The following is a 10045-nucleotide window of genomic DNA, read 5'->3' on the forward strand; positions in this document are numbered from 1 at the left end:
GCAGCTGGCAGTGCCAGGTGGGAAAAGAGACAGAAAACTAACCCAGAGCCGTTCCATGTAGGCCAGTCTGCTGTGTGACTTTTCTCTTCAAACTTCTGTTTTGTAGAGAGGGAAAGATATGCTCCGAAGGAGAGGCTGAACCTTGTGAGAACTTACCTCAAGTGAAAGAAATCATTTGAGGCTGTTAAAAAAAAAAAAGAAAGAAAGAAAAGGGCAGTCACAGGAACCATTTCTGAAGTTAGTAGTTCTTAACCCAGGCTGCACACCAGAATCTTGTGGACCTTTTTAAAAATTTTTAATTTCTATTTTTATCAAAGTAATACTTGAATATGGGTAGTTTTTGTTGTTGTTTTTGGAGTATGGGTTTAAGCTTGTAGTATTAAAGGATGCCTATAAAAAAGAAAAAATAAATCAGTACCTCAGTGAGCTCATTCTTGGAGGCAGATATCTAAAAAAATTTTAAGTTCTATAGAGTTGATACTCAGTCTTGAGAGTATAACTTGATGAGTTTTTATATATGTATACACTCAGCTCACCCAGATCAATATATAGACAATTCCCAGCACCCTAGAATGTTCCCTGATGCCCCTTCCCAGTTAATCCTCCCTCTGTTCTGATACCACTATTCTGACTTGTGTCACCATCGATTTGTTTTAAGGCTACCACTTTAGATTCTTTTTACTGTTCCTTCTAGTATTTGTCTTCATATTTCTAAATAATGTTTATACTGCTATTTCTTGGTTTGCCAACTTTGGACAGTAGTAGCTTCCTAGAATGACAGACTAGACATTCACTCTCTCATTCCCCTTCCTCATCAAGTGAAAATAAAAAAAAAAAAAATCCCAGCTTTCAAGGCCACAGGACCACATCCACCACCTTGTCACCCTTCTCCTTACTAAGATTCTGAGGATGTGCATCTGGGGAGGAGTCTGGGCACCTGCATTTTTTAACCTTTGCAGGTGATTCCAAGGGGCACTGGGCCTGGGGAGCCCCAAGCCTGTGCTACTTGGCCCTAAAATTGGGAGGGGTTGAAGGCCTCCTGATGTTAATAACCAGCCTCCAGGCTGGGTCATTTGCTCAGTTGGTTAGAGCATGGTGCAGCTGGCACCAAGGTCATGGGTTTGGATCCCTGTACTGGCCAGCTGTCAAACAAAAAACAAAGAAACCTCCTGATGTTAATAACCAGCCTCCAGGCTGGGTCATTTGCTCAGTTGGTTAGAGCATGGTGCAGATGGCACCAAGGTCATGGGTTTGGATCCCTGTACTGGCCAGCTGTCAAACAAAAAACAAAGAAAAACCAGCCTGAAGCACCAGACACATCTGCCGAGAGGGGCTTTGAAGTGAGTTAAAATCGAACATGCTCTCAAGCTCCCAGGTTAATTTTTAGTTGAAACAAGAAGAAAGCCTTGAGAAACGCCAAAGTGTTTCTAAACTTTTTATTCCTTGTCCAAAGCATTATTTAATGTTTAGGGTTCTGGTTTTGCCCTTATCAGATCTCCGATGGGTCCACAGCTTTCCCACCGTGTGCCTGGTCAGATCCAGAACCAATTTACGATCACGGTTTGTTCTCATTCTCTCTGTCCCTCTCTCCCTCCCTCAACGGGTGCTCATAACTGTGGGCACTGACCACCCTTCCTTCCATGGCTGGGCCCGGCAGTTCTCTTGATGGATTGCTGGTGCCGGACCTGTTGCCTCCCTCACAGAGCCCCGGATTCCTTGCACACTCCTCAGCTCCTCTCTTTGCCACTCCCTCAGATTTTGCTCTCAAAGCAGACTTGCAGCCTGTTCCTGGTTTTGTTTTGTAGAAATTACTTATAAAAGCAGAATGTCAGTTTTCTACTTTGAGTTATAAACAGAACCAGGTACTCCTGTTTGTGGATGAGCACATACTGTCCTACAAGGGAAGCCAGAAATGGTCATCCGAAGTGTGCTTGGAGAGCACAGACCCAGCGCGAGGGGGTGCTAGCGAGGCGGGGTGGTGGCCAGGCTAGGGCTGGGGGTGACCCACCTCAGTCTGAGCCCTGAATCTGCCGCTTACTAGCATGTGACCGTGGGCAATAATAATAGCTAATATTTACTGAGGCCAGACTAAATGGCAGCCTGCATCATCTCTTCAACCTTCACAACCACATGTGAGCTAGATGTTCCCATCCCCTGCTTACAGAGGAGGTTGCTGAGGTTTAAAGAAGTCAAAAAGGTATCTGAGTTATCATGATCAGGCCTGGAGGATTGAATCCAGTTCTGACCAAGCCCAGGGCCTGCAACTCTATTTTTATTGTGTTTATTCTTTTTTTTTTTTTCCTTTTTGTCTTTTTTCGCGCCCGGCAACGGATCGCAACCCTCAGTGTCACGCCCGCACCGGACTGGGACCGGCAACGGGACCGCAACCCTCGGCGTTGCTCCCGCACCTCGCTCAGCCAGTGAGCGGGAACCGGTCTGTATGTGGGATCCGAACCCTCGGCGGGAGCGCCACCACGCTCCCAAGCGGCGCACTGTAGCAGTGCGCCACCGGGCCGGCCCTTATTGTGTTTATTCAAAGGCAATATCTGTTACAGGGGTTCCTAAAAATGATAATGGCTACCTCTTTTTTGTTGTTTAAATCTCTTTATTGAGATGTAGTTTGCAGATAATGAAATTCACCAATTTTAAGTGTAAAGTAAGTTTTGACCACCACTGTAATCATGACATAGGATAGTTCTGTCCCTTTCAAAAGTTCTCTCCTGCCCCTTCCTAGTTCTCTCCTCAGACCTCTGACCCTGACAACCACTGATCTCCTTTCCAGTACTAGTTTTAGCTTCTCTAAAATTTTATGTAAATTGCATTATCAGTATGCAGACTTTTGTGTCTGGTTTTTCTTGCTTAACACGATATTTATGAGATTCATCTATGTTGTATATATCAGTAGTTCGTTGCTCTTTATGTCTGAGTGGACTCCATTGTAAGGATGGACCACAGTTTATCCATTTACCATTTTTTCATGTACTCATTTGTTTTTTGTATATCTTCTTTGGCGAAGTGTTTGTTGAAATCTTTTCCAGAGTCTGTACTCTTAACCATGACTCTACCCTGCAAATTTCTTTTCTTTGAGTCTCATCTGTCAAATGGAGATATAAATACAAGCATGGCAGATTCCTGCCTACCCTTCACCCCATCCTCTACAGGGAACTCACCCTCCCCCACTGCAGTCATATTTTGGTCAATGTGGAAGTTTCCATATTCATAGCAATGTGATCTCACTCCTGGCCACAGTTCGATGGTCCAGAGATGAGCACCTGTGCCTACTTAGGATAGAGTCCTTCCTCGTGACTAGACATTTGCAGCGCGGCCTGGCTGTTCTTTTGAATTGAGGACATGCAAGTTGACAGCTATTAGTGGCCATGTGCCACCATGTTCCCAAGGAGCAGACAAAGCTGGCCACCTTAAGAATGACAGAGACACATGAAGAAGAAGCAGCCCCAGTTCCAGTTAGTCCTGAGGCATAGCTGTAGTCCTGCTCTTGGCCTCCCTGAGGTCCCCTAGGTGCCTCCTAATAACTTCCCCTTTTTGCTTAGGCTACATGGAATTGGGTTTTTGTAACTGATAACCCAAAGGGTCCAAACTAACCCATTAACTTACTGGGTCATTGTGGGGATTAAATTTACAAATATATATAAACTGCTTAAGCACACTACCTGGAGCCAAGTTGCCAAAAGTGGTAGCTGTGATGTTAGTAGATGGATGACCTTCCCAGCTAGAATTACCAAGCACTGCTACTTGATGCCCCACCCGCCCCCAGCGTGTCCTTGAATTCTCACACACTTTAACCCACAGCCTGGCCTGCACCGAGTGGGCAACGACCTTAGGGGCTTGGGGCCAGCCTCTCTCCAAAGCAGAAGCCAACTGCTGGTCAGAGCTTTACTTGATGGGGGCTAAAGAACACCTTTAAGACTCTATGAAGTGAGAAATGTCTGTGAGAAAGAGGCCACTGTAAAGAAATGACTGATCCATCCATCCTCAAGCCTTGAGAAATTATTACTCAGCCATTTTTCTCCATTGTTATTAGGCATAAATTGTAAAATATCCACAGAAAGGATTCTGTGGATTACTGGCCTGGTTCTTCACCTCTCCCTGCCTCCATGCCCTTTGCCACAAGGCCTTGCAGTTCCGTTTTCTCAGCAGCAGGTAGTATGTTCTCCCACCCCTTCATGTTGGGTGTGGCCATTCCACTTGCTCTGGCCAAGGGCCCGTTGGTGAAAAGCTGGTGTGCCAGTTCTAGCCTAGACCTTTAAAGGCCCTTGCACCTCTGCCATTGCCATGAGAAGAACATGGCCCAGTACCCTGGAAATCCAAGAAACATGGAACAGGGATGCCCCAGCTAAGGCCAGCCTAGGAAAGGCCAACCCAAACCAACTTGCAGATGCTGGGGAATCCCAGATGAGATCGGCAGAGCCATCCCAGCTCACCCACAGGCACATCAGTTAAATAAAAGTATATTGTTCAGGAAATGCAATTTTAAACAACAAGATACCAGTATACACTCCCACACTCATCAGTTGGGCTGAAATTTAAAAGACAACATCGAATGTTGATGAGGATATGGAGCACCTGGACTTCCATACATTGTTGGTGGGAAAGTAAAATGATACACCTACTTGGGAAAATATTTTGGCAATTTCTTAAAAGGTGAACTATATACTTACCACCCAGCAATCCCACTTCTGGATATCCAAGAAAAATGAAAATATGTGTCCACATAAAGACTTGTACTCACGTGTTCCGAGCAGCTTGATTCATAACAGCCCCAAACTGGAGGCAGCCTTAATGTCCGTCAGCTGGTAAATGGATAAACAAATGCAGCACATGCATACAACGGAATGAGTTGCTGATATGTGCAACCGTGTTGATGAGTCCCCAGGAGTCGTATGTTGAGTAAAATGCACGTGTGATATGATTCCATTCAGATGACTGTACAACAGGTGAGATGGACATGATGGAAGAAATTAGGACAGTGTTTGTCTCTGGGTTGGGTGTGGGTATTGACAAGGAAGGAATTGGAGGGAACTTTCAGGAAAGATGTTAAGGGGGAACAGTTCAGCACGGATGGAGGGGGAGATACAGGAGCAAGCAGTTATAGACGAGGCTGGAAGGTGGGTGAGGGCTTTGTGGGATCCATGTCAGGATTCTGTTGTTACCCTGAGTGCAGCCAGGAGTGGGGAAGACTCACGGGGCTCCAGGCTGTGCCAGAGACTCCTTCCTGTTTTTGCTCAGGCTGCCATCCCTCAAAGACACTTAGTAGTTCCCTGCTTCCTCCCAATTCTGGGCATTGTGATACTCTGGAAACATAATCCTTGAGGGCTAACATGTGACCAACTGCTGTCCTCCGGCCCCACACCTACACATAAGGAAAGGATGCTAATGTTGGGAATGTCAGGCTCATGGCAGGTGCCTCAATTTCCTAGGGCTGCCGTAACAAAGTACCACAGACTGGGGGACTTAAACAGCAGAAATTTATTCTTTCACAGTTCTAGAAGCCAGAAGTCCAAAATCGAGGTGTCCACAGCACCGTGCTCCCTCTGAAGGTGCTGGGGAAGGATCTGTTCCAGGCCTCTCTCTAGCTTCTGGTGGCCTCTGGTGTTCCTTGACTGTCCTCTCCCTCTGTCTCTTCACATGGCTCTTTCCCTACATGCATGTCTGTTTCTTTGTTCAAATTTCTTCTTTTTATAATGACATCAGTCAAATTGGATTAGGGTCCAACTTAACAGCCTCAGTGTAACTTGATCATCTGCAAAGACCCTATTTCCAAATAAGGTCACATTCACAGGTACTGGGAGTTAGGTCTTCAGCATTTTGGTGGGGGACATAATTCAACCTATAACAGCAGGCTCTATTTTGTTTTTGTTTTTTTGGCAGCTGGCTGGTACAGGCATCCAAACCCTTGATCTGACCTTGACAGGCTCTATTTTAACACTAGTATAGTTACATGGCTGATCTAGTAGTCTGTAAACTTCTCTCCTGAAAACCATCAGCTGTGCAGATTCGTTTATATCAACAACTCTAGATTTATCTGTTGATTAAGGCTCTCCCCAGGCTGCGGCTCTCTAAACTGAGGCCAGCTGGTTAGACAGGTCGTAGCACACAGAAGACTTCCAGCTTCAACAACACCAGAATAATGCAGCTTTCTCTCTGCTTATTTCCTCCAAATCTACCCAAAAGCAGCAAGAAGAACAAAAAGCAGAATCCAGACTTTAGCACAAATGTAACAAGTAGACATCGGAAACTCTTACCCATGAAAGTGTGAGAAAGGCATGCCAAATGATGTAAACACTAAACAAGACTGTGGGAAGATAGTTTGATGTCTTAGACGAAGCCAGTGGAGCACAATTCTGTAAATTCAGTGACACACCCCAGTGAACAAAGCAGGACAGGATGCTCAGCAGCGATGACCAAAGGCGACAAGGGAGGAGCCAGGCAGACCAGCCTTACTCAGGGAGGCAGGCTGCCTGTGAGGTTGGGCAGGGGAGACGAGCCTGCATCTGATGAGTTTGGGCGAAGGGGAGAAGCGAAGGCTAAAGGACTTCACTCAGACGGGTATCTGCGTCTTAAGAATATCTGCTGCCCTGGAACATGAGCAGGCCCCTTCTAACCATCAACTCCCCACACATAGTGGTCTAAACTTGCCTGGTTCAAAGATGAATAATAATCGGAAAGGAGCCAGCACAGGGTGTATGCAGATCCTGCAATCAAAAAAGAGAAGTGCTGGCTGGTTAGCTCAGTCGGTCAGAGTGTGGTGTTAACAACACCAAGGTCAAGGGTTTGGATCCCCGTACCAGCCAGCCCCGCCCCCCGCCCCCAAAAGGAGAAAAGCAAATGCAAATAAATAAACGCCAGTTGTAAAATGCTGCCTGGAAGCAGATGGAAATTTTGACCAAACATGGCCATGACGTCATAGCACTTAAACAATCAACTCTGATGAAAAGGGGTTTAAAAAGCAACCTCGCTGATCATCAGGAAAAGGCGAATCACAGTGTGGTCACTCCACACACCCACCAGACTGGCTAAAATGAAAGACAGCACCAAGTATCAGGACGATGTGGAGCAGCTGGGACACTCACATACTGCTCTTTGGGATGCAAACTGGTCCGACCACATTGGAAAGCAGTTTAGCAGGTTCATAAAATTCAACCTAACCTACATATATCTTATGAACCACTCCTATACAGGTACCCAACAAAAATGCATAGGTATGTTCACGAGAAGATGTGATCATTCTAGCACTATTCAACCTGGAAACAACCTACTGTTGAAATGAATAAATTGTGGTACATTTATACAATAAAATACAATTCAGTAACATAAAAGAACAAACTAGATAACATGCAACAATAGAAAACATGCTGAACAAAAGAAGCCAGGCACAAAAGAATCCATACCATGTGATTCCATTTATATTTTGCTCAAGAGCAGGCAAAACTAACCTGTGGTGCTAGAATTCAGAACCACAGTTATCCTTGCGGGGAAGCCATGTGGAGGCCACCACGAGGGGAGGCTTCTGGGGTGCTGGCAAGTTCTGTTTCTTCATTTGGTGTCTCGTTACATGGATGAAAAGTCATTGAGCTGTACATACATGGTTTGTAAGTTTCCTGCATGTGTGTTATACACATCCATAAAAAAGTAAATTTACCAAGGCAAGGGTTCAGATTCCCTTACCAGCCACCTGCAAAAAAAAAAAAAGAAAAAGAAAAAAAGTAAGTTTACTTTAAAATTTAAAAAAAAAAACAAAACTTCGAGACAGATATACAAGATCTCAAAAAGGAAAGGGTGAGACAATATATGGAGATGAATATGAGATGGCAGGCAGCGCTAAGGGATGAAGTGGAAGGCAGTGGATGCAGCACAATTGATTACAAGTGATCCTGAAACTATGAGAAGACAGAGAAACAAAACACACCAGGATTGAGAAAGGTGATAAAAATGAAGTGGAAATGGACAAAGAAAGATGCAGCACAATTGATTACAAGTGATCCTGAAACTATGAGAAGACAGAGTGAGAAACAAAACACACCAGGATTGAGAAAGGTGATAAAAATGAAGTGGAAATGGACAAAGAAGAGTTCAAAATGAGTAGACAAAAACCGATGGGCATGCAGTTCAAAGAATTACTACATATAGTTAATTAGTATTCTTGGAGGAGAAAAAATGGCAGAGGAAAAATGTTTAAAAAAAATAAGACGAGAAATTTCTAAAAATAAAATGACTTCAGTTAACATACTGGAAAGGGGTATGTTAAGGTCTCGAGGAAAAAATGACAACGCATGATAACACTGAGATATATCCCAGTAAATTTAGTACACTACATGGATAAGAGAAGACTCCACCAGATATCCAGCCATAAAATCTTCTTTAAGGGAAAATAACTGGACTGGCATCTGGCTTTTACATAGTAATCTTGAAGGTGAGAAGAAAGTCAAGTAATGCCATCCTCAAGGAAAGAAAGTATAACACAAGAATTTTATACCCAGCCAATTATTGTTTAAGCATTTTTTTCACATATTAAAAAAAGTATGTTACACATATAAACACACGAAAATCATGCATAAACAGAATATAATTTTCTTGAGTCTTTCCTGAATAAACTTCCCAAGAAGGAACTTCGGCTGACCAAAAATAAATGGAAAAACTAGACAAAAAGGACTGTAAGTGAGCATTGCATCTAATTAACTGAAGAACTTAGACTAAAACAAATGTGAGGAGTACAGTTACAGAAACTGTGATGTGAAAAACTCTGGGAATATTGAAATGGTACAACTGACAGTGATGGGAAGGGAAAGGTGACGGGACTGTGTTGTTGGGAAAATGGAACAATTTGGTCAGGCTCCCCTCACCTTGGAGCCCGTTCAGGGTCGTTCAGTAAACATTGTGTGTGTGGGTGGAGTAGGTGCGCCTGCATGGTGGCGCCACTTTCGCTGGTGTTTACTGCCTCGGGTGCCTGCCCTGCGTGGCCATGTTTTTACCAGACCTGCTGCTTCCAAGAACCGTATGGCCGGTTGCGTAGCTCAGAGACCTGCGTGAAGGGGTCTGGTGACCCAGCCTGGTGTGTGAAGGGTTTGTGACCCAGTCTGCGATGTCTCTCCACCAAGCCCATTTCAGAGTGATGGAAGAGGCATCTGCTCTATGATAGTATTGGGGGACCTGATCATGCCTCTCAGCATTGGACAGATCATCTAGGCAACAAGTTAACAGAGTAACCATTATTCTTTCAGAGGGAGAGAAGAAATCTAGGGTGATTAGACGGGGGTGGGGGCAGGGAACAGGGCATGGGGAGGGATTGGACAAGGGGCATGAAGAATAAGTATGATTTCTAACAATATATATGCTAGTAATATTGATTTGATCAACATATCTCAATGTTGAACCCCGAAAATATGTATAATCAATTCTGATTCAATAAAAATTTTTTTTAAAATTGTGAGTTCAAGGAGGTGATTGATGGTTGCACAACAGTGTAAATGTAGTTAATGCCACTGAACTGTACACTTGAAAATAATTACAATGGTTAAAAAAATAAATATTGTGGGACCGGCCCGGTGGCGCACTGGATAAGTGCGCCGCTTGAGAAGCGCGGTGGCGCTCCCGAATATGTATAATCAATTCTGATTCAATAAAAATTTTTTTTAAAATTGTGAGTTCAAGGAGGTGATTGATGGTTGCACAACAGTGTAAATGTAGTTAATGCCACTGAACTGTACACTTGAAAATAATTACAATGGCTAAAAAAAATAAATATTGAGTTCATAATGATTAAAAAAAATGCAAAAAGAAAAATTATATGGTCACTTCCAAAGATGCTGAAAAAGTATCTGTAAAGCTACACGACTACGCCATTTGTTGAGTAAGGCAATCATAACTAAAGCCGAAATGTTTCGTTATTTTACTAAGTTTCCATTTGTAGTGTCAGGGCTAGGGCTGAGAACTTTCAAACCCATTGTACAGACTAAGTAACCAGACCCCTCACATGCCAGGCTGGGTCACCAGACCCCGCGAGGGAGCGCCACCACGCTCCCAAGCG

General features: G+C 44.0%; 1 non-coding gene across 1 annotated transcript; it reads left to right on the forward strand.

The window, feature by feature from the left end:
• Positions 1–6737: 6737 nt before the first annotated feature.
• TRNAV-AAC lies at positions 6738–6812 on the forward strand. The gene has a single exon. It is a non-coding gene; the product is annotated as a tRNA-Val (tRNA).
• Positions 6813–10045: the final 3233 nt, after the last annotated feature.

Source organism: Galeopterus variegatus, unplaced genomic scaffold, assembly GCF_000696425.1.
Source record: "Galeopterus variegatus unplaced genomic scaffold, G_variegatus-3.0.2 Scaffold6120, whole genome shotgun sequence".
Taxonomy (NCBI): domain Eukaryota; kingdom Metazoa; phylum Chordata; class Mammalia; order Dermoptera; family Cynocephalidae; genus Galeopterus; species Galeopterus variegatus.